Below are 26,234 nucleotides of genomic sequence, written 5' to 3' on the forward strand. Positions count from 1 at the left end.
ATCCTGGGCAAATCCCTAGGTTGGAGTAGAGAGCTGTGTTCTTGTCTGTGTGTGTGTGTGTGTGTGTGTGTGTGTGTGTGTGAGTGTGAGAGAGAGAGAGAGCTCTGTCTGGCTCCACAGTGGCTGCCTGAAAGAGGTTTGGACACTTTTCTAATTGCTTGGACCTGATGCCGACCGTACACCATTCTCTCCCTCTCAAAACCATATCCGCTATATCAGCTTTGTGTGAGGTTTCCTATGTGCCTTCGCCCTGTGTAAATGTGTGTGCGTGTCAGAGTGTGTGTTTGTGGTCAGGAAAACTATAGAGAAGAGTCATAAACCCTAGAAAGAAAGTCTCTTTGTGAACTGTGCGTGTGTTTCCAAACTACTCCTGACCTCACTTAAGATCCGCTCAACTGACCACAGTTTTCAGAGTGTTTGTACGTGTGTGTTCTGTGTGTGTGTGTGTGTGTGTGTGTGTGTGTGTGTGTGTGTGTGTATGAGAGAGAGAGAGAGAGAGAGGGAGAGAGAGGGACTGTCTGATCAGAGGGAAGTGGCTTTAGGGGAAGCAGCTTTACAACTGACACTGACAAGACGTTTGGCACTCAATTCCTTCCAGTCTCGCCTTCATCCTTGAAACTAGATCAGCATGACAGGATGTGTCTGCCTCTGTGTGTGCGAGTGCATCTTGTGTCGGATTTTTAATGTCTCCTGGATTGCTGTCTGTTTTTTAAACCAGTATTTTACTCTTTGGTTAAGAGTCTTTTAAGTTAAGCTGTCCTATTTTCTGTCAGTCTTACACCAAAAATTTACAAAATCCTGAATTATACATCTGAGGTCAGCTATGCACTTTGGTGCCTATTACTTAACATAGTAGCGTTCGCAGTGAATTTGTGTGTGTCTGTATTTCCAAATGAGTGTGTGGGACACCAGCCTCATAAAATGAGGCCAGTTTTTTTCCGAGCACTTACACATAATCCCCACAATTAGCCACAAAGGCTGCAGAGTGCTTTGATCAAGCAAGAGGCAATGTGGAACTCCTCAAAGACATACATTTCTCCCTTTGCTGTCTCCCCTCCCAGTCGCGCTTTAGCAAACTGATACTATGGACTGGATCTGTTCAGAGGAAGAGGCCAGAACATTAGAGCCTCTTTCTTTCCACCTTTTTTATAGAAGGATAAAATATGACCCTTTAAATGTTTTGTAGTTTGAGGTCTGTGATTACAGAATGTAAGGACGTTTGTTTATGGGTCGAGTTACTGTTGAGAGACAACGGCAGGCCACACTGAAATATTTGGGTGAAATGAGAGGAGGAGAGGTCGAGGAGATGAAAGGTTCGAAGATGAGGGAAGAGATGTGATGAGGAGGATAGAGAACAGGGTGTCTTAGAAATAAAGCAGTAAAAAAGGGATATTTATAACAGGAAAGCCTCTTCAGTAAACACTATCTTGTCTTTTGGAGCTACGATCATATGGAACTCATTTGCTTTTATACTTATGATTTAGAGGTAACCTGACTTTGAAAACTGGATAAAAGATTTGATCTAGGGTACAGCCTTTCTGACATCACAGTTAATGTGGAAATAAGAGCACTATTCACACATCTGTGTTCTGCACTATTCCAGTGACACCCTCACAACCCTAAAGGCTTAGTTATAGCTGCGATTCGGGTGTCGCGCAGGTCTCCGCTGACGGTGCGCAAGCCTGGACAATGCTGTAGGCGTTCATATTTCTCACTGACGTTGCTGCAGTATTTTTCGAAAACACAAGAGGAAGTATGCTGGATATCCAGTAGAAATTTAGTAAAAGAAAGAAAAAACGGCTCACGTAACACACCAAAAATGGCTGTGTACACTATGGAAAACATTTATTGACGTTACTCTGTGTGTTGCAAAGTTTCAGATTCATAATAGTAAAACAATGAAAAGGAAAAAGCCTTCTTAACCTCTTTGTAAAGGATCTAAAACTGTACTTAGATACAATTTCCGACTCTTAACAATAAAAAAGCTCTAAAAAACTACTGTCTAACTTTGTACCTCCCATTTCTCTTACGTGTTGTGATTTATTTGTCTGTGAAATGTTTGCACCTTAAACTTTGTTCATTCTGAATGAAAAGCGGCGTGCATGGTCCTCGCCGACAAGAGGGTCCCTCGTGTAGCGGCAGGGATTGCGTCCAAGTTGCCATGCACACCATTGTGCCCTGTTCAGTGTGTCAAGTATAAACCTAGCTTTAGAATCACCTGTGGGATATAGATACTGATGTCACCAAAACAGCAACATGAGGCATGAGGTCTCGAAAGCTTTGGGTCAGTTCGCATCAGTTTGCATCTTCCCATGCAATTGCATTTTGTATTTGTTTATGTGTCTTTGTTTGTTTCTTTATTGTTTGGTATTTTCCTAAATGTTCTAGATAAAAATCATAAGCAGAAGGAAGACGTTTCATCTTAAATAATGTATTTAATTCAAGTTTGTATTATTTTGTAAAAGCTTTATAGTACCTTCTGTTGCCATTGTTTTTATGAAATATGACAGATTAAGACCCCTGTTCAAACCAAAATGACTCTAAGTGATATATTGAATATATAATCTTTATTTCCATAATTTATCACAATGCTTAAAAGAAATAAATTGATACAAAATAGTACATGAGCATCAACTAGTAAGTGGAAAAGAGGGGGGCAACAGGACAGACTTTTAGACAATTACAAACCTGCAATAGACAAATTTGTTAGTATTATTAGAAACAGCAGTACATGGTAGTGTTCTGAAAGTTCTAGTGGTGTGAAACTAGCATGTTTAAATCAATTGTCAAATTTGTTTTAGTTATGTGGACAGCCTAGTGTTCCAGCTGTACCTGAATGCAGCATGTGCAGCTGCTGGGAAAATTCCTTCTAATCATTGTAGATTCCTTCGACTTGCATTATATACAATGTACAGAGTTTGGGCTGACTGGATGCTGCAGGTAGACAGTTGGACATCAGCGGATTTTTCTCCAGTACCAGTGAAGTTTACATTTAGCTTGATGTTGCAGGTAAATAATTAAGTTAAACCACGTGGGTAACAAACCGACAGGGTCGTTGGTATGAATACATGCACCGTTATACTCCTACACAAGGCAGAATTTAAAACAAAATGTATTCATTGAAACACCGTTAATGTAACAGCCAACAGGCCGAAGACTACATCTAAGAGAGGAAACCACAAAACATCCCAGTATCTAATGGGGTTCTAATTAAGAGAATGTTATCTGGAAGCCATATTCTGGCAAACAGCAGATACACGGCCCCACACACACACAAATACACTTGTTCAGGGTAATGTGCAAACTTCACCACCCACTCAGGCATGTGCGCCTACTTTCAGGAAAGCAGCTGAGCTTATACACACCAACACACACACACTCACTCGCACACACATAAACATTCCATGCAGCTAGCCTTACCAGGGAATATGATGACTTAGTGATGACCCCACAACATCTCTCTCTTCTTTCACACTCCTCTTGTCTTTTTCTCAGCCCTCCTCCTTGGCCGTTCACATAACCCTACCAGACTCCAGAGGGGGAAGAAAAGGGGGATGAGAAAAGAGGAGAGGGGAGTAGTTAGATTAGTAGGGGAGGGATGAGAAATTACAAGGAATGAGTACGATAGGGCAAACTTTGGATGTGTGAGGGGGCAGCAATTGCCCAGGGTAAACACAAGCTAGCATGGGAACAATTTTAGCAGTGTGCCACTACTTCTTGGCTGCCCCCCATGGTCCCATTCAGCTGTCCAATTCATATAACAGTATCATTTTAAACAACCTGACCTGATATATTTGCTGTGATATTAACATAGTTTATGCCAATGGAACGTATGGGTTATTTGTATATAAACGGAGTACAGTATGGAAAGTTGGTGGCATTTCAAAGGACAATGGTTTAAAATATGTTGTTGCGGTGGAAATTTAGCCACCTATTAAACTTGGCAGTCCTACGAGTCCAAATTAGGATTTTCATGTCTGTTAAATGTAATGCATCACTCCTTGTGTTGCTGGTCCTGCTGTGACGCTGTATTCTCATTGGTAATTATTTTTAGGTAAAGTTTCAACCATTTAGCATTTTGCTGTATTAATAGAAAGGTTAATGGCTTTTCAGAGATGCATTATTCATTCATCCATCCAGTCTGTCCACGTTCTTCTCTGTCTTTGTTCCATTCAGAGTCACAGTGCCCTGAAGACTGTCGCTGCTGTTGTGTTGGATGCACAGCGGACGGGTCACCAGGCTAACATGTAGATGGCAATTTCAGAAGGATTTGACATTTGCTTGAGACTTATCTGCCAGACTAGAAAAAGGAAGTAGAATATAAACAAAGCAGCTCCTCACTATTCCAGATACAATCCAAAGTCTCGGAGATACCAGCCCTGCAAGGAGCTGAAAGGTTTCAGAATTGGGATTTGTATGAGGATGGGTTGCCATATCATACAGTTGCCTGGCATGATAGAGATACTCTTTACAACATGGTTTGTATTGAAATTTGCACTCATATTTAGAAAACATGAAAGGAATGTTTAAGTTTGTCACACGTTTAACATAAAAGGAAACTTTGTTGACTTATGGCATCTTAAGGAGGCGTCCATTTCCGTAGGGGAATTTATCAGCTAGCACAAGCTGCAATCCAGTTTTAAGGTTGAGGGAAATGCATTATATTAAGAAGTGGGGCTAACACCATGAGGTACGATTTGGCCTTTGGGCTCTGTTTGCATCATTGATGTTAGAAAGAAACGATATATGCATCTTGTTAACGACAACAAAGGGTTTGTTTGGCAAAATAGAAATATTTACATAAACATTGTGTAATGCCCCATACCACTGGCAGTAAAACAGTGACAAAGCCGTCACAGTGCTAGACAGTTGGTACAGTCTTTATGGGTTTGAAAATGTACTTTTCGCCAGAAGCCATTTGGCTTGGCCATTTAGGCAGCTGCAACTTGGATGGAGTCATGCTGGTGTTGATTTTAGATTTGGTCTGCACAATGATGATTTGAAGTACACTCCACTGTGGACGATGGTGTTTCAGCAGTTTCCTGTTTCTTGCAGGCTTGAGCTGTGGTTACTCCTGGGTCGATTCTGAGCAACACAACCAGTTTCCTGTCATTTAAGGGTGACAGTTTCTTCATCCAGGCCTTGAACCTTAACCTATCATTGTTTAAAATGCTGATCGTGGAGTCTACAGGTTCTTATATTTAAATAGATTTTTTATGTTGTCAACATTTTCGGCTAAAATTGTAGTGGATCAGAAAAGCCATCATTTTCCATGACATTGATACTCCTGATGACGTTTAGTAAGCTTGAAACTGCAAACATGTTGCTAACACATGTTAACATGTCACACATTACATGTTAAAACATTGCCAACCACACATTTGCCTTGCCTGTCTTTAATCAGTACAGGAGAAGGCTATTCATGGTTTAAACTTGGTTCTCGTCTTCATTCTGAACAAAATACCTATATTAACCTCAGATTTACATGTTCTTACTATTAAGTCTGAATACATGTATTTTCATATTTGGAGGTCTGACTTCAATGCTGTTCCACATATAGCATTATGTATTTCCCCTAAAGTCTGCTCTTTAGATGATGTGATTAATATACTATATATCAACTACAGAGATGGTGACAGACAGAGACGGGTGACATAGAGAGTACCACAGCCCTGGGAAAGGACAGATAAGGCAAGCAAGTAGCCGAACTCTGGGTCATTTGGCAGGGGGAGGGTCAAAGCTAGCTGGGCATAGCCATGAGAAAAAGTGGAAATTCCCCAGAGGACAGCAACATTGACCCATCAGGGAGAAACTGAGCAGGAGAGTTGCAAAGGCTGCTGGGAACTGAGTCCCCAGCGTCCTGCCAGGATACTGCTTTCTCCTCTGATTCTCTGTGAACACCAACACTCGTTCAGCCTTGATACAGCTTCAGGTCAGGAGCTTCTGGGCAGCTTCCCACCAATTAGGTCCAGTCCCTCCATCAGAAACCTAATTCAAGGAAAGAACAAAGATGATTAGATGTTATAATTAGTTAGTGGCTGAACTTTGACTGTCACTCTTCTTCTCACATGTCTCTATCCTTATTTCATCCTTTCAGCTTGATTGTCTTGAAAAATAATGCCCCACTGATGTCCATGCCAGTGTCACAGTCTGTGATGCATGGAAATTAGAAAAAAACCTCTGCTTCCCAAAATATCAATTTGTTGTATTTCTCTACCTATTTACAAATATGTTGCTTCACTGAGAACATCCAGGGTTGCAGGGTTCACTATCCAGTTGTGCTACATTCTTCTTAGAGATATACACTGTGTGCTCAGTTATTAGGCAGGCTCTACGTTTGATGATTAATTTTATGAAAGAACAACTACAATGCTCTCAGTTAATCCTAATTATCAATAAACATCAAACCATAATATTATCAGAAGTTAAGGTTAGATTTTAACTTTCTTTGCAAAACATCTCAAAAAATACCAGTTACTGCTGTCATATCATGTAAAATTACAAAATAGGAAGTTTAGAGGAGTTTAAACTGGTGACTGAGACAGGGAATATTAGTGTTTATCACCATGACATCACAAAACTAAACTTATGGTTCAGGGTCCATCCAAAAAATGTTACCTTCTTATCTGGGCGTTTTTCTGCAGTAGATGTCTACCTGCTTTGCAGAGGAAATGCAACTTTAGTGATTTCTGGATGCAATTTTGTGCCATTGAGTGTACCTAAATGTATCAGATTAAAGGTGGCTGAATGCAAATAAATGGTACACTTTTTAATTTTAATTCATAAAAGCATTTAAAAACCTTTGAGATGTGTCTCTGCTTTAACACACCTAATGAGGTCTTTAATAGAACTCTGTAGAACAGGATTACATGCTGAGGAGGCGATTCAGTCATTCAGGTGTGTTGGACCAGGGACACATTTATGAGTTGCAGGACGCCGGCCTTCCAGGACTGGATTTTCAATCCCCTGGTCTATCAAACAAAAATATCAATAAAATACATTGAAGTTTGTGGTTTTATTGTGAGAAAATATGAACAAGTTCTTTGGGTATGAATACTTATGCAAGGGACTGTATGTAGCTCTACCTGTAAATGGTTTGGTTCGTTCTGTATGTGTGTTTACTGTCTCTGAGTGTGAACTGTGGATGAACCTGGTCAAAACCACTTTTATGATGTGGACCATTTTCATTAAAAGGGCTCCCCCCACCATCACTCGTAATTAAAAGACTGTGGGAGGCTGGTGGTACCACCTCATATACCAGACAAGACACTGCCTACCCTGGGGGTTACCACAATGTTTACAGTCCCACACAGCTACCACACAAGAAGAGTTTCGAAAGAGGTGACTTGAGAAGACTAATGTGCATTTATTTGAATTGATCAATCCAAAAATCTGGATTCTTGCACTTCTTATGACTTTTTTAAATACTTCATATTACAGTTGTCTGTTAGTTCTTTACTTGCTTGTTTTAAGGAAATTGATGTCCCACATAATTTTAACACTCCTTTCAACTGTACACCAGTTACACCACGCAGGCTCAAATCAGGCCCATTTTTTATATGAATTTCATGTAAACCAACATGAGTGTACATATAATTGACATGTTAAAACTATGTAGTTCTCAGATTATGTAAACCACAAAATACCTAGTAGTCATAAAGATATAGACAACACTCTATAGGCCCATAAAAATGTTACACATTTTTATGGGCTGATTGTCTGCTGATGTGATCACATAGATGGCGATGGCAATGCTTAGGTTGTGAAAAACTGATCACCATAAAGGCTTGAAATTTCAGGAACAAGAACAGCCTGCAGTGCTCCCTGACTTCCAGCTTTCCACCCGGATTAAATGCTGGCACATGGAGAAGAAAGCACATTCGCTTTGCTCAAGGATGAATTTAACATGCTTATTGACTCAGAGGTGTTAGGAAGAACAGCCTGCTGTTGCTGTTAGAGTGAAGCCAGAGATTTATGTAAACGTAAGACCTAGTTATAGACAGGGAAAACATCTTCTCCCAGACCTAACTATCAGCATAATTTCTCTGTTTTGTGACACCATGGCTCTGAATCCAATTTCCTTTTAGCATTAAAAGATTTTGACGACCTGTTGAAACCTGGTATTGACAGGTGGTCTGGGTGATTCAAATAAAAGTTAACCTCGCAAGTCACCACCGTTTACTCCTAGCATTAAGATCTCAGTTATTGTGGGAGAAGACAGTGTCACAAAATATTCTTAAATAAAATGATGAAAAGACAATCAGTTCCCTCTCAAAACCGACACGAGGGGACCTTTATTTTAAAAACACAACTCTGAACACATCAACCAAATCCAAAGAATCCCAAATCCCTGATACAAATTGGGGTGTATATATACAAACTCATAACATTAGAGTGTATGTGAAAATTCCAACCAATCTGCCTTACATGCAGTTGGTAGCACTGTTGCCTTGCAGCAAGAAGGTCCTGGGTTTGATTCCCGGTCGACAGTCTTTCTGCATGGAGATTGCATGTTCTCCCCGTGCATGCGTGGGTTCTCACCGGATACTCCGGCTTCCTCCCACAGTCCAAAGACATGCCTGTTAGGTTAATTGGTAACTCTAACTTTCACTTAGGTGTGTGAATGAGTGTGTGCATGGTTGTTTGTGTGTTGCCCTGCGATGGACTGGCGACCTGTCCAGGGTGTACCCTGCCTCTCGCCCGTAGACTGCTGGAGATAGGCACCAGCTCCCCCGCGACCCACTATGGAATAAGTGGTAAGAAATGACTGACTGACTGCCTTACATGCAAATAAACACGTAGCTACGTCCCAAACTAGCTTTTAACGGAGCAACAAACAGGGCATCAACAGGTCAGCTGGTGTTGTGCAACATCACAGGTTCATTTAATTTGTCGAAACATATTCTTCAGACCTCAGCATGGTTGAGATTCACCCGGTCACATTTTCTGGAGTTATTTTAGCTGATGAGCTTAATTGTCAAGTTTAACCGCCATGACAACAACATTCAGAAACTCAGTGACTTGATCACCACACAGTCCAGATTTCAATTTGATGGAAATGGAAAAAACATGATCTCTGAAAAGCTTTAATCCTATGTTACTGTTTAGCAGTCAAATGTAATATTTTGCTGACTATTTATTCTAAAGCAACAGTTTAATGAATATCTCCTGTCACTCTCATGTCCGGGTATCACAGACTGTCACTAAGTGTTGTAGTATCTGAGCAGCAGTTTTTCTCAGGGAAGAGCTGTTTGATTTTTTTTTTGGAAGGGAGGTTTGGCTAACAGCTAATGACTGTTATATCAGCAAACGAAAATGCATTTGTTCTTGGTCAGAAATGTAGCCAAGGCTCACACATGTACTATCTGATCCTACTCAATTCATGTGTGACACAGGCTGTTTGTAAAAGCTGATGAGAAAGTGGCTCACTGTGCTTCATCCCAACATTGGACCACAGTAAGAGGATGTTAAATTGACCTGGGTCAGATTTTGTCACCTTTTCAAAACATTAGCCTCAGTAACTACAGTCAATATTAGTTAGCAGTAAGTGAATTTGGATGTTCTAAAGTAAGTTGAACAGCTGGATCTGACTGCTAAAGTCATTTCTGTTGGATTGCCCTGAGACCCAACAAAGGCCCATGATGTGCTCTCTCCATGGCCTTGTATGAAGGATCTCACTGTTAGCGTGTGGGGCTTCCTGTCTTGGGGTGTGTGTTTAGGCAGGTCTGAGTAGATAATGGGCTTGGGAGGTTGAGCCGTGGTTGTGTAATGGAGACAGATAACCTAGCTTCACTGTAAACACCTGTCCATACAGTGTGATTCATGGTATACACAAATGCAGACACACACACTCATCAAGGTGTTGGAGCCTGGTTGCTCAATATATGTGAATATTGTGTCTTTGCTTTGTCTGCATTCTTTTGTGTTTACTGCATGGCTTCAGTTTGTCTTCTGGGCTGTAAAAGGTTTGCCCTTTATTTCTGACACAAGTGTAAACAACATAAATGATGATTTTCAACAAGAAAGCAATCTAAACATTGTTTAAATAATTTACCATAAAAGTCATATTAAATACATTCAGAAACGTCCTCTCCTGATAAAGCTATGTAATTGATCTAATTAAAACATGTGTATTTAAAAAAAACATGCATGGTTTGAACACTTTTATATGGGACTTTCTTTTCTATTTGGCAAACAAAGTGCATCAAAGTAAGCAGTGTTCTTTTCACCTACAAACTGATGAAGGAAGTAAGGGTGTCAAGGTATAATTTTCATCTTGCATAGTGGTTTTTGCATCCTGTCACAACCCTTAACCACATGTTTGAGTACTGTGACACACTTACGTTTACTGTCCTCTATACTGATGTTGTTATTATGATGATTTCAAGGAATAAGGAATCCTTTTTTATTTTCTCATTTCTGATTTGCTAAATCTAAAACATATTCTTGCTACATAATAAATAGATTTGTATTTTTGGAGAGGTTGAAATAGTTGGATTAGGTCTTTTTTTTTTTGTTGCGTTCAAAATATGTAGGCTTTTAAGTACCCTAACCTAACTGTTGTTCTAGTCTTCAGTTGGTTAAGCAACAGCCCCATGTGGTTTAGTTGCATTCACTACTGTGCAACTGAGACCATACTGCCTGGGCATGTGTGTGTCAATGCAAATGGCTCAGTATGTGTGTGTATGCATGTGTGCGCCAGGCTGTCTCCAGTGGAGGAGGCCCAGTGTGTCAGTGTGGAGGTGGAAGGGAAAAGCAGGGGCTAGCCTCTATAAATCAAGCCAGATTACAGAGGCAGAGAGGCCTGCAGCTCCCCTCCACTAGCCAACCTTCTCTGCTTTATGTCAGCTGACACTCACCGCACTAAGACTAAATAGTTTAGTAATCTTTGTTCTTGCACTTTATTCGGGCACACTACTGTATCTTACACAGCACAATCAGTGGACCCTTTTTGACATTACAGTATATGACTGTAGTTTTCAAACAAGTAAATTCTACTACATATCATATTCACATTTAAACACAAAAAATTAAAATTTGAGGAAAAGAAGATCAGTGGTGTGTGCCTGAAGAAGGAACGTTCTTTGGGACACTTTCATATGGGAAATCCAACTATGATAAACATGGACGTGAAAACGTAGAATTGGTTGTCTCACTAATTCCGCCACAGACAGTAGCCAAAAGAGGAGGCTGAACACACCCACAAGACAGCACTGCCAGATGTCAAAGACTGAGGTGGTGAAGCCACAATCTCTGACATTTACTGTTGTTGCTCAATGGGTTCAAGTTTCTACAATTTAAAGTTTCTTTTAATTTGGGTAGAGGCACCAACTAATGAAAGCGTGCCTTTCACTGGGCTGGTTAAGGAACTGGGCAAAGCAGAATTTGTCACATCATAAAATATAAGGTTCAGTGCATTAAACCTGGTATTTTAATGATATGTTACATTTACTGTATTTAAAAGTAAAAGTAAGTAAGGACACATACAATCTAGCAGTGTTGTGGTTTGGGCCCTAATTGATTTTAGTACCATTATGTAGCCATATTAATCAGAAAGCACACACAAGCTCCAATCCTGATTTACCTTATAAGGTCCCGTATAATGCAGGCCTAACAGATTTTCATATTCTCTTCTGCTGTTCACCCACTTTGCTCGAGTCTGACCGAACTCCTCCTCCTAATCTGTAGATGTTGCTACAAAGAAAATCTGTAAATCTGTCTCTATTCATCAAGAGGTTACTGAACTAGAGTATTAAAGGGAAATAGAGTTTCCATATGCAGCTCTGACCAAACAGTTTGACTTCCAAAGCTTTAAGAAGCATTTTGGAAGTTTATGTACACTTTTATGGTTCCTAAACCTTTTGTGGCTATGTTCATGACAAAAGCAGGAGACTCTACCCCGCTGCTCTTCCTGTTTTGCCAAGTATCACTTCTACCACATATGACCACCCTGCAATAATGGGTATGTGCATGATAGGCCAAAATGACAGAACACTCTCCTGCCTGACAGGGACAGCACAGTTTGTTTGGTACGTCTGTTTGCAAATTTAAAATGATGTAAGTTAGCTTGTTGTATCAGTAGTCTGTTGTGCCTGTTCTTCCATTGTTTAAAAGCAAACTTTACAGATTTGTTTTAACTCATGGGGCTTAGGCCTCCAAAGAGGACATTTGGTTGTAGAGTTTTTTCAATAGATAATAAACTTCTCCATTTGGAATGATTGGCTTTAAACGTGGTGTTATGACTAAAATATATCAGAAGCCTGCATTGTTATTACAAGTCATGGGTGTAGCTGTGCCTCAAAGTTTGTCTTGTTGCCATAAAGCACAATATCATTTTAACATCCCACTAGCTCCAACTGTCAACAGTTAAGGGAGCTACTTTTTTAGCAGTTTACTATATTTTCTTTATAAATCTATGCAAATGTAGAGTCAGTCTCTATCAGCTCACAGAGCCTCCTAAAAACTGTGATGGAGATTTTTACAATCTTCTGATCCTGACAAAGAATAAGTAGTTTGTTGATCATGGAAACCCTTTTCCCGCTATAATAATTTATCTTGCAACCCTCAGTGGTTGGGACTTTTTGAAGCCTTTCCAAATTGAGCCTCTCTCAAAATCATGGCTTTTTATCCTTGAGCAGGGCTTATAATGTGTCCATTCTTCATCCCTGACACCAAGAGTGACTATTTGTTATGTTTTCAGTAGCCCTATCGTTTAGTCCGCTCAGATCACCCATCTGTATAATCACCCCTTTAAAACCTTCTAATGTAAAATAATGGTTTTCGTGTTTTTCTTTCCTATTTTTGGGAAAGGAAAGCCGGCAATATGATTACGGCTATTCTCTCTGTTCTCTCTCACCATAGTTTGGAATTTAATTGTGTTCTGACAACTCTTTTCCATAGCTGGCTCAATTATAACCTCCAGTTGGGCTGGTAATGATAGTTGTTAATGGGGTGAAAAATGGACGTGCATCTCTGACAGAAACCATAAGCAGATCCTTTTAAAGAAGCCAAGGAAAGCACAGACAGGACTGGCCTCGCAGTGCTCCCATCCTCGGAAGGCCTTTATATAGCATTCATGGATCCCAGTGTCGCCTCTAAGCTCTTTACTGTCATGCTATTTGTGTAAGTCAGCCATTTTGTCAGTGTTAAAACATCAGAGTGGTCAGTAACCATGTCAGGGCTACTATATGAGGCCATGGGAATGACTCCAAGCAACCCGTCACACGCAAACAAACACACATTTCTAAATGTCGTCAAAATTCTCACGCTTTTTTTCCTCCCCTTCTATTTGCTGCCGTCTTCCACCACCTCCCCTTGTTCCTCTTGTCACAGGGAAAGTATTGATCGGCCTCTTCCCAAAGTTATTTTTAATCAAAAATAAACAACAAATCCACATTTCCTTGGGAGATATGAGGGTTGTCTGCAATGTCCTCATGTTTCTAACAGTCTTTCTTTATGCACTAGGGAGGTGCCTTATGTAGGCAAAGCACGAGATGTGAGCATGAGGGATGAGTTGCATGAGGAAGGGGGGTTGGGGGAGGGTGGACAAGTGTTTAGAGAATAACACAAGTGCCACCAGCGAGTGGGAGACATGGGAAGTCCAGCTTTGGTCTCAGTTAGTTGTAGCACATCCTATTATTATCCCTCGGATTGTGCGACAGCACTGACCAGAGGAGACCCCACCACGCACACACTCACTTCTTCCCTCTCTCACAGACACAGGCCAGGCCATTCCCAAGTCTTATTTCTTCTGGACTTTATGGGAACACCTAAATTTATCCCTGGCAGGGAGTTCAGGCATAATAATCAGAGTACTTGTCACCAGGCTCCCATTGCTAGGTGGTCTGGCTGCTGTGGAGGGAAAGTTTCACCCAGTGGAGGGCATCTTTCCTGCGCTGGGATCTGTAAGACGGTGTGCTTTTGTTTGCTAATATAGTTGACACCTCAGTTATAGGAACTCCTAGCCTCTTAGGTTTTCTAAACGGCTGCATGGTGGAGACATTGTAAGGCTGTGGCCTCACAGCTTGATTGTTCTAGTTACAAACCCTGGCTGGTGTCCGACTGGATGGAGTATTTATGTTCTCCTTGTGTGGGTTCTCACCAGGTACTCCTGCTTCATTGTAGTGTTTACTGCTTAACTGAACGGCCCCATTTTCCCTTTAGTGTGTGTGTTTATGCATGGTTATTTTTCCTTTGCATCTTTTAGCCCCCTTTCACAAAACACTTCAAGGTAAGATTATGGCGCCTTCATGCCATCTCCATGTATTTTGTGAGAGGACCGATGCGGCGAAGAGTAGAAGTCAGCTGGCCTCTGCAACAACCCAGACTCATCATGCTAGTCAGTTACTGGCCCGCATCAGCTGAGAGATACGGCCATTATTGTTTTGAAAAGAATGGTATGGGGAGGATTTTACCTACTTTGGAGGGAGTTTGGATGGATGGATGGATGGATGGAGGAATGGATGGATGGATGGATGGATGGATGGATGGATGGACTGCAGAACTGGAGTATGTAATAACAAGGGCCTGATCTTGCAGATCAAGACTGAATTGTCCTTTATAATTCAGGATATTTCAACTACATATTTGAGTTTTTTAGGTTCTTTGAGCTATGAATATGCAGAATAATGATAATTCAGGTTCTGACAAATTTTCCAAAAATCAAGCCACTTTTCTTCTTAGCAGCATGTTAAGAAAACATGGACAGAACAGCACATGCAGTGGCAGAGTCCAGACTTGGACTCAAGCTTGAAGCAGCTATGTTGAGGATTCTGAATCTGAAATAAATTCTGGAATGACACAATCCAGCCCTTGTCTTTTTACCTGGGTATTTTTGCTGAATCAAGCAGTCAAGCCTAATTTCTAATAACCTGCAGCAGGGTTGCTGTAATCAAGCCCACACTCTCTGAGATAATTTTTGATGCATGCATGGGTATAAAAATGGGGGCTAATATTCAAATCCAATATTAATATTGCTGTTATAACCAATAATCAATATTTATTAATATTATATTTATTATTATATATATTTCACTACTATTTTGATACCGTGAAAAAACAACCACACCACTAACATTGCTTCTGTGTTTTAGTTAAACACACCACAATCCTGCACTGCATCACAATCACTGTCACATGACCAAGCAAATACCACATGGCCAACCCCCTTGCCTCCCTATCCAGAAACACATACACGAATGGCACAAGATGGAAATAAACATCGGCCCAGTTTTACTTATGGGACCAATATCTTACAAAATGATGGCCAATACCGTTATTAATGCCGAGATATAATGCATCCCTAGTTTTTAACAGTATTACTGACCATGTTGTATGATCTTACTGTTGCATGTTTAAAGGAGATGCTCGGTGCCACAGGTTTTTTCTTATCTCCTATTTTTTATGCTGACAAAGTAATAATGTATTATTTAAATTAATCAGACAGCATTCTGATTGACTGTCATAGTTATTTTTGGAAAGTAAATATATCAACAGTGTAGCAGAAATGATAGCTTCAGATGGATAGAAATGTGTTACAATTCATTTTTATCAGTGTTAACTAACAGCAAAGTACATCTTGTAAAGTCAAACAACTATCCAAACTTAGTCCTGGTCGTGCCAGCATTCCTAGTATGTTAAAATAATGCAATTGTAATGTTATTCACAGTGTGACAGCCTCATGAGGTCAAAGGTGATGAGGTGCTAAACAGGTCTTTGACACTTGACACACACACACACACACACACACACACCCCTTCACAGTGGCTGGCCGTGCTCCCCACAGAGTTGAACTGTCACCACCTGGAGTGCGGGACTAATTAGGCTGTGATTTGTGAAATACACTCTGCTTGTTCTTGAGGCACATCCAATGCAGTGAACATGTCTCTTTAACCTTTCTCTGATCACTCCATTCTCTTTTTGTCTTTTCTATGTTATCCTGTTGGTGAAATGCAATGGACTCAAACAGGTCAGTGTTGGCTCTTCTATTTATAATCCTTATCTTGAGGTCACTCTGTTTTACAGGTGAACTGTTTCTGTATTGAAGTAAGTACATATTTCAGGGGCGAACAGTCCAACTACTCACTACTGTTGCACTAAGAAGGTTTTGTGTCTTTATACTTAATTTCACACTTTAGAATTATAAAGGATGTAATTAGATTTTGTGCTATAAGAAGTTAAATATACCATATCAAAACACCACAGCATTTCTCCTCACAGTGAGTCTGTTTCATGAAGCACTATTCAGTTGCTGTCAGCATGACTTTGTCTGTTGAAATAAGTCTAAGCTAGTAGTCTGAGCTTAGGATGTGAAAGTGTGTTCTTTAAGGTTGAAGCCCTACCTTTAAGATTCCTATTTTGAAATATGAAAGTAAGCAGTTCTTTAGCTGCCCTGCTGTGTTAACAGAGCTGACTAAAGAAGACTTGCTGCTAGGCTGGCTGACAACACCCCATTCCATTAGCATTAAAGGAGCCATCATCACTTTTAAATGGTCTGTGTTGCAACATTTTGGATAATTGATAAAAAAGAGAAACCGTAACACAATAATTTATAAACACTGTGAGAATACAGCGACTGACTAACCATTAGCTGCTAATGACACTAAAGTAAGCTTTCGCTTCAGAACTAACATTCTCTTCAAAGTTAAAGGGCTAGTTCAAGGTATATGTCAGTGTTTTGGTTTTTTCATCCTCTCAAGGTGAAAACGAATGAAAGATAGTCGACAAACTGGGCTGTCTTCATTCTTCCTCATTTTCCTCTGTTCTGTGAGAAACTCAGGGAGGATGGAGGGAACTCAGACGGATCATTAATCCTTCCATACAGAGACGAAAAGAGGGAAAGAGAGATGAAGTTCAGAGGAAGAGAAGGTGTAGGAGGTTTGGTTTAGCCGAGGGGAGTCCCAGCAGGAATATACACATACACACCATATACACAGAGGAAGAATAACACTCATACATCTGGTACGTCAACGACTAGCCTCTGTTTTTTCAGTGCCGACACCAGTGCTGCAGGAAAACTACTCGAGCTTCTCATCAACCCTCTTTGGTGCAGTTTGCGTGCGAAGGTGCACAAATGGTAGTCCATATGTTTCAGACTGAATTTATCTCCCTTTCTGTTTTTTTGTGGGGGTTTTTTGTGTGCGCTTGGGGGAGGTGGGTGGTTGTTGTGTGTTAGCTGTTAGCAAGGCTGAATCAGGCCACAGGAAATGATGCAAACTAGACTAAATACTTGGACAGATATTGAATATTCCCACAGACATTAATAGTTTCTTAGAATAAATGCTAATGATCTTTTAATGCCCTGATATTTTGCTTTCTATTTTGCACTTAGCATTTAACTAACCTGGAAAAATGGCATAATGAGAGCAAAAAAATGTCCATTAAAAGTGTTAATCAGTGGAATCAGCTAATCAGAAGAAAAATCTTTATTGGCACCATAGAAATCAACCCCTTGTCATTAACCTAATCATTGCCTATCTCCACAGATTCTCTATCAAATATAAGTCAGAATTCTGACTGGGTCACTTAAAATCATTAATATTATTATATTATTATATTAATACTTTTAGTCAGAAGAAACCTATGAGTTAAATTGAACGTTTTTTTTAACCCAAATCTGGCAGGGGTGTGAATGCTATGGGTTTGATTAAAAGCCGTGCCTGCAAGTGGCAGTAATGTCAAAATAACATCATCAAATTTGAAAAGTAGAAGACTCTGAGCCTGATTAAAGTAGTGCTAGGGCGAAGAAGGCTTCCATTACTAATTTAACTCACAAGTTCCCCAACATTTTTTTACCTTTCCTATGTCATTAACAGTGTCAGAGGCGTCTGTGACATAGCATGATGGCTGTGAAAAAAAAAATTAAATAAAAAAAAATATTATTGTGATGTCTAGCACTGAAAGTAATTTGTCTTTACGGAGACCCTGCATGTGGACTAGAGACACCTGCATTAGTGTTGGACAAGACCTGAGTCCACTGAGGGAATCTCAGGGCATGATATTGCTAATAAACAGAAGAAAGATGGAATAAATTGAATACTACAAGTAGAATAAAAAACACATTCCAACAGAACCAGTGTTATGTATGAACTCTTGAAAACAGTGCATTCATGAGTGATGAGAATATTTTTTTTGATCTTTGAACAAAAAGAAGCTGTTTCTTATATGCAGACCTTGAACGCTCTCAGTTTGCTGCAGAGACATTAAATGGAGTTTTATTTGGGATTTTTAGGATAACTTTACTGTGAAAGAGTCACCAATAATCCACCTTGAAGACTGAATCCTCTGGCTGCTCCACAGTTATGTACATGTTTAAATACACCTGCTTATTTCTGCCACTACTTACTTTTTTCAACCATTATACATTTAAATATAGCCAAATTAACGGTGCAGATGGTTTTAAACTACATAGAGGTTTTGTCCGTTAATGTTGCACAATTCAATTCTCACTAGACTATGTTTTAATTTGTCTTCAATTTGTGACTATTTTCAACTGTTTGGTAACAGGACAATATGTAGTGATAATATGGTTTTGATTGAGCCAAATTTCCCTAACTATTTACACAATCTGCCCATTTAGTTTCTTAGCCTCTAAAAATTGACATCTGGTGTGGGTATTAAGGGCATTTAGAGCCCATCCATCAGGCCACATATTTTATAGTTATACAGAGTGGGAATCCATGAAACATGCAACATAATATACTTCCAGATATTACATCTAGCCGGTCCTTGGGTTTGTGTGTGGTACTGCACACACTGAGACTTGATATAATGTGCAGCTCTACGTTTTACAAACAGTGACAGAAAATACGTTAATGGAAGCAGTCTTAATTAAGTACTGCCAAGACGTAAATACTCATAATAAAAGTCAGTGTATAGGAGCATAGGAAACAAGAGAGAAGCAAAACAATTTAATGCATTATGATGATGCTGTTAATATGCATGATCTAATTACATCCCTTTCACCTCGTTGAAATGAATTCATGGACTTGAACATGTCCATGTTTAGAGTTGTTATTTTAGCTAACATTTTTAGGTAGTGAATTATGAACATTAGTAATTCAGCATTATCAGCTTCTAAGGCATTTTAGAATTCATTCATTGCACTGTGGCGACTCATCCCACGTGTGTTTCTGCTGTAGAAGTTCTCCCTGCCTGTCTAAAATTAGATTAACCATTCTAGTTGCTTCTTGAAAGTTATTTTAGTTAGTATTAAGATATGAGGGTATTCTAGTCAGTATTAAAACATTTGCACATAATTTCCTGTTTTATTTTAAGAACCTTTAGTCTGATCAAGCTCATAGAACTGATATGAAAGTCTACTATGACCCAAAGGACTTCAGTAGAGACACACACACACACACATACACATATTCAAAGTGCACTGGATACTTCAGAACAAGAAGTCATTCTCACCAAGGCTGTGAAAAATAGCTTCACTAAAAGTTATGGCCCTCAGAAAAAGAAATCACTTAGCTTTGTTTGATCTTCTTCATGAAATATGCCAGCAGACATCGTTTCATATAATCCCACATTGTTCATGGCCGACAGTGAGCCTTATGACAGCCGTAAATTACAAAATGGCCGACCTAAGCAGAAGAGCTAGAGAGGAAGAAAAGGGAGCATGAGGATGGCAAAAACACACTTCGGTAACCTAGCTTTGCCCCCACTTCTGCTCCAGCTCCCCATGGGATCAAACAAGAGGGAGGATTCGAACTAGTAAATCATTGGCTTCAAGTGGTGAACTCTCTGGGCCGGGAAAATGAGTCAGAAGTGTGTATTCATATCAAGTGGAGGCATCGCAGCAACACTTTGCCAGGAGCCCTGGTTGCCTTTCTCTCCCACTCTTTCTTAAGCAGTGGAAAATCTTAGACTTTGAAGTCCTTTTAACAAAAAAAGGATCTCATTCTTTGGGGCTGCTGTTGACAAAAAAAAATGTGTGCAACAAAAGTGGTGTGAAGGAAAAATTGTTTTCAACTTTTTTAGAAATGTTAGCGAAAGTTAGCATTTTTTTAGCATTTGAAATGGTTTAACGTGAGAAAAAAATATATAAAGCATTTTTTATATATCTGTAATACAGATAACTACACAATATCAGCACAAATACCCTACGTTTTAAGAATGGTGACAATGGGTTTGTTTTGCAATCACAAGAACTCTGCACTTTGTAGTCAGTACAGAGGCTTCTTGTCTTCTCCTGAACTCTAGTTTATGTTAAGCAAAGCACTGAGATGCTGTCATGTGTTGGTCAATATTAATACCCAATTGAGACTAAAAGATACGTTTGTATGTCCTGTTACAAACAGCTTCAGAACTGGAAAATAATGGAGGTTCTGTTTTATTTCATTTAGCTTTAACAACATCTTGAATCAGTTTTGAAGTTTTGTGGCTTTTTCACCTAATTTCATCCTTACGTTTTTTATAGTGATTTTGTCACAACCTCTGGCAAAAACTATGTAATCCCTTTCCTGGGAGAAATTACAGTGAATTGTTTTATTTTGTATTAAAAGAAAAAAACAAATATGACACAAAATGTTTTTTTTTAAAGTTGACTGTCCTGACTTTAGAAAACAATTACATTAAATGTCGCTGCAAATGTTTTTAAAACATTATGAAATCCTTCAACATTGAGGAAAAACTTGCAATCGTGAACAAAAAAACATCCCACCTAGTATATTGTTGCACTTCCTGTGGTTGCCCTGACTGCTTGAATTTTTGAGGCAAGAACTTCACTGGAGAAAAACAATGTTCTTAATCAGTCATTTTCCAGGAGCCTTTATAACAGCTGACAGATCAACTTGGCTGGATTTTATTGACCATGTTTCCAGCTTCCAACATGAATTTTCAGTTGGATTGAGATCCGGAGTGTTATTGAGCTGATCGGACCTTGTTTCTAGAATTGCGTCGCTCAAGATAGCAGCACGTTGGTGTACCTCTTACTTTTCATTCTGATTGATTCTTTTTTGAGAACTCAATTTCCCTTTGTGGTGGAGACAGTTGTTTTTTTTTTGGACGGCTGTCTTCTCCAGTGTCGGATGCTGTGCAGCTGGGAGGATTTTTCCTAATACTTTTCTACTTTTGGACATTTATTATGTTGCATTGCCATGGCAACGGGGTTGTTTCTTACAACCGGGAGCTGCTGATTAATATCTCAAAAGCTCAAATAATACTTCAACTACAACCCCAAATCCCTGATGAGTTGAAAAGGAGATGCTGTGGATGCAGAGCAGGAGAAAAGAGAAGAGAGAAAAGGAAGAAGTTCAAACCATCTCTTTTGTAGATTATGATGGGCAATGTGAGATTGTTGGGAAACATGTTGGATGAACTCCAAACCCTATAAAGGACCCAGCCAGAGTACCGGGCATGCAGTATTATGTGTTTTACTGAGACATGGCTGCAGGATCATATCCCCGACTCCAGCGTCTCTCTCCCGGGCTTTTTAACCATACAAGCAGACAGAGATTTAAAGAGGAGCGGCAAATGTAAAGGAGATGGACTGGCAGTATTTGTGAACAACAAATGGTGTCATCCAGGACATGGTACTGTGAAGTGTCATCTCTGCAGTCCAAATATTGAACTGCTAGCGGTGAGTTTTCGTCTATATTATTTACCCAGAGAGTTCACTAGTGTTATTTTGGCAAGACTTTACATTCCACCTTCCGCTGTTGCCAACACTGCATGTGATGCCATCAGCTCAGTTGTTCCTAAGCTACAGACATAACACCCCAATACGTTTGTGGCAATATCTGGTGATTTTAACCATGCTTCATTCTCTGCTACACTTCCAACGTTTCAACAGTTTGTCAGATGCTCTACCAGAGAAAATAAAACGTTGGATTTGTTTTATGCAAATGTCAAGGACTCATACATCTCTAAAGCAAGACCTCCTCTAGGCAAATCAGATCACAATCTTGTTTTTCTCTGCTTCATATATATGCCCCTTTTTCAGAGGCAGCCTGTAATAAAGAGAACTGTGAGAAGATGGTCACAGGAAGATGAAGAAGCCCTGCAATGTTGCTTTGAGGCTACAGACTGGGACACACTGTGCCAGCCACATGGAGAGGACATCAATGCCATGACTGAGTGTGTAACCGACTGTATAAACTTCTGTGCGGATAACATCATCCCCACCAGAATGTTGAGATGCTTCCCCAATAACAAACCCTGGATCAACAGTGACCTGAATGACCTGCTTAACAAGAAAAAAGGGCCTTCAGAGAGGGAGACAGAGAATTATTGAGGAGTTAACAGAAGCAACTTAAAGTCAAGATAAAAGACAGCAAGGTGGTGTACAAGAAGAAGCTGGAGAGCAAGCTCCAGCAAAACAATATCAAAGATGTGTGGTCAGGGATGAAAAGATCACAGGCTTCAATCAGAAGGAAGATCAGACCAATGAATGTCTGGACAGAGCCAAAGAACACATTTTTCAATAACTTCAGTTCAGAAAAAAGCTCAGCATCCACCTCTCCTGCCCACAGCCAAACAGACATCTCACCCTCCTCTGACCTACAGCTTTTCTGTCACACCTCAAATGTTTTATCTTCCGTCTCAGCCATGGACCCTTCTGCTTCTATATGTTTGCCTTCAACTAAATCAGAACATGCTGATACTCCCTTTGCCTCCCCCTTCCACCTGTGTGTCTCAAGAAGTCAGGTGAAGATGCAACTGGAGAGACTGAATCAGAATAAGGCTGCAGGTCCAGATAGTTTCAGCCCTAGAGTCCTGAAGGCCTGTGCAGAGCAGCTCTGTGGGATTCTGCAGCACTTCTTCAATCTTAGCCTGGCCCAGAAGAGGTTTCCAGTGTTGTGGAAGACCTCCTGTCTTGTTCTGGTACCAAAGAAAACTCTCCCATCAGTCCTCAATGACTATAGACCTGTTGTCCTGACATCCCACATCATGAAGGTCCTGAATAGACTCCTGTTGGCCCACCTGAGTAAGCAAACAATAAATTATCAGCACCACTTTCAGTTTGCTTATCGCTGTGGAGTTGGAGTTGAAGATGCCATCATACACCTGCTTCAACAAACCCACTGTCATCTGGACAAAGCCAGCAGCACTGTGAGGATCATGTTCTTTAATTTCTCCAGTGCATTTAACACAATCCAACCTGATTTGCTTTGTCAGAAACTCCAGAAGACTCAGGTGGAGGCCTCAACAATTTCCTGGATCAAAGACTACCTGACAAACAGACCACAGTTTGTGAGACTGAAGGGTTGTGAGTCTAACCAGGTAGTCAGCAGCACAGGAGCACCACAGGGGACGGTACTCTCACCATTCCTTTTCACTCTGTACACCTTAGACTTTCAGTACAAGACAGACTCCTGTAATCTGCAGAAATACTCAGATGATTCTGCAGTTGTGGGGTGGATCAGAGATGGACAAGAAGCTGAGTACAGGAAGCTGGTGGACTGCTTTGTGGCATGGTGTGGAAACAATCATCTCATTTTGAATGTGACTAAAACAAAGGAGATGATTGTAGATTTTAAGAGAAACAGGAATAAGTCAAAAACTGTTTCCATCATGGGAGAAGATGTGGAGGTGGTGGAGGAGTATAAATACTTTGGTGTTCACCTGGACAACAGACTGGAGTGGAGATGCAACTGTGAAGCCATCTACAAGAAGGGACAGAGCAGACTGTACTTGAGGAAGTGTTGGTCCTTCCGTCTTTGCAGCAAGATGCTGCCGATCTTCTATAAGTCTGTTGTGGAAAGTGTGATCTCTTCTGCCATCATCTGCTGGGGAAGCAGCATCAGAGCCAAAGACTTAAAAAACCTCAACAAGCTGGTAAAGAAAGCTGGCTCTGTTCTGGGGACTCCTCTGGAACCTCTGGAGATCATTGTGCCAGAAGGATTCTTCATAAAATGAAGAACATTATGGAGAACCCTGAGCAGTCAGATGCTTCTTCAGAAGACAGACCACTACAGGAGATCCTTCCTGCCCACAGCAATCAGCATCTACAATGGCTCTTTGAAGAAACCTACATAAAGAGCTACAACATTTAATTTCCCTGTGGGATTAATAAAGTATTTTTGAATTGAATTGAATATAATTAAAGAAAAGTTTGAATTCTTTAAGCTTGGTGGACGGATGCATTACCATTAAAAAAAAACACTTCATAATTACCAAACCTACTTTAAATTGGTGGAATGAGAATAGTGTCTAACATTTCAGTGTCCACCAGTGTGTTCCCTGTGAAGGTAATCACTACTTTGCTCAACATGAGGCCCATACCATTAATAACTGTGGAAATGTTCTGCTTTTCCTCACTGAACATGCCAGCATCATGTCTTTGGTCAAAGGCCAATTCATCATTACAACATTTCTTCATCCAGTCATCCACAGTCCATAACTGTTTTGGACCTTCTGTCCAGTCTTCAATGATGGTTCTAGTTTGGCTTTTCTGTGTAGAAATCAGCTGATTTATTGCAGTTTAGTCACATACGTCGATTCTTGTTTGTCTTTTATTTCTTTTGCTGTGCATCGTCTATTTTCAAGTCATTTTGCTTTGAGGCATTTTGATGTCTCCCTTGTTCTCTCCAGATCGTTCCTTCTTACAAGCTGAACATTTTGTTTGAACTGGCTCCAGATTTTAACACAACTGAGTGGAAACAACTAATATTTGCTTGCCAGCAAAATAGTGCATTTGTCATATTAAAGCTCATAAGCAGCAATTATTAAATCAACAGTCTTATCCAGAAAGTGAAAAACTATGTTCTGTTCACTTGTCTTTACTACATTACAACATTGCGGCCCAAGCCAAACATTTGATTCACAGCCTGTTTAAAATGTTCCTCCCCATCTGTGAATAGCTACAGCTTTATGATCTTTCTTTAGTCTGCGACTGAATTTGTTACATTTGAAAACCAGGTTTGCGTGTTTTTCTACCAGTATGTGCACAACACATTCATTTAAAGGATCCTGTTTTTCACCTATCGCTTCAGCATAGGTAAAGAAATTCCTGGGTGTGAATGTATGCATATGTGCTTAGCGTGGGAATGTTTTATCTTTCCACAGTTATTCTCTTTCATGCAATGACTGTTCCATTGGATCCCTAAGCCAAAGGTTGTGTTGAAAGAAAGTTTTTATCCTCTAATGTGTAATGCACGCTGTCTGAGGTCAGTCTGACAGGGATGGAGATGTGCATGTCAAACTTCCTTTGCACTAATTGTACGATTTGCACTAATTGTAGTTGAAGTGGATCAATCCACCGTAAGGCAATGCATCCATATGTGTGTGGGTATATATATATATATATAAATACATACTACTGTGTGTGTGTTTGTGTGTGTGTGTGTGTGTGTGTGCGTGTGTGTTTGTGTGTGTGTGTGTGTGTGTGTGTTTGTGTGTGTGTGTGTGTTCTTGTACTTGTTGCTGAGTGAGAACCATTTTTCGTATTTTTATCGCAAAGTGAGGACATTTTCCTGGTCCTCACTTTGTCAAATTCCGTTCTTGGGACAGGGGTTAGGTTTAGGACTAGGGTATGAATATAGTTATTGTTAGGGTTAGGGTGAGTTATTAACTGGTTAGGGTTAGGGTTAGTGTTAGGGTCAGGGTTAGGCACTAAAAATCAAGGAAAATGAATGGAAGTCAATGAAAGTAACCGAAAAGTCCTCATAAAGATAGTAAAACACGGATGTGTGTGTGTGTGTGTGTGTGTGTGTGTGTGTGTGTGTGTGTGTGTGTGTGTGTGTGTGTGTGTGTGTTTGCGAGAGCTGAGCGAGAATAAGCAGAACTAGAATCTGCTCTCTATCACACCGAGCTGCCCAGGGTCGGAAAAGGCCCGACTTCACACAGCACACACACACCTATTCATCCACAGTTGATTAAACTAGCCAATCTCACACAGGAGTAGAAGGACGAACGTTACTAAACCTCTATGGGCTGCACATACTGGACACAAAAGCACAATCTGCACATCAGTAAAAATACATTTCATGTAATGTGTTTTTTGTAATCCGCAATAATCCTTAAATTTTTCATGCTTGTTAATGTCTTTTTCTCCAGCACACGGTAGTGAGTCAACAGCTGCTCTATGTTTTATTTTAAACACAGAAGCTGTGCCCTAATTCCAATCTGCACTCTGTGCGTAGTTCAGTTTGGAATTTGTGTAACACTGGAACAAATATTATACAGATTTTTTCTTCTGCTCTGCGTGGATACTTTAACACCTCACGTAGCTAACCAACAATTTTCAGTTTTTAGTTTGAAGTATGAAGCAGTTGTCAGATAAGATCATT

At 40.1% G+C, this 26,234-nt stretch overlaps 1 protein-coding gene and 1 long non-coding RNA gene across 5 annotated transcripts in view; one reads left to right on the forward strand and one right to left on the reverse strand.

The window, feature by feature from the left end:
* The window catches only part of bcas3 (BCAS3 microtubule associated cell migration factor), a 465,863-nt gene that overhangs the window by 323,774 nt on the left and 115,855 nt on the right, over positions 1 to 26,234 (forward strand). The gene's annotated exons all lie outside the window — the stretch shown is intronic.
* Positions 5,011 to 26,234, reverse strand: part of LOC124883841 — a 36,846-nt gene continuing 15,622 nt past the window's right edge. Inside the window, exons 3-5 of one of the 2 annotated variants that reach the window (XR_007042336.1) lie at positions 6,830 to 6,971; positions 6,619 to 6,655; positions 5,011 to 5,988 (exon numbers count right to left, since the gene is read on the reverse strand). This is a non-coding gene — a long non-coding RNA (uncharacterized LOC124883841). Of the gene's footprint in view, positions 5,989 to 6,618; positions 6,659 to 6,829; positions 6,972 to 26,234 lie in introns of both variants that reach the window. The other variant, XR_007042337.1, reaches the window with a different exon arrangement.

This window comes from Girardinichthys multiradiatus, chromosome 18 (assembly GCF_021462225.1).
Source record: "Girardinichthys multiradiatus isolate DD_20200921_A chromosome 18, DD_fGirMul_XY1, whole genome shotgun sequence".
Taxonomy (NCBI): domain Eukaryota; kingdom Metazoa; phylum Chordata; class Actinopteri; order Cyprinodontiformes; family Goodeidae; genus Girardinichthys; species Girardinichthys multiradiatus.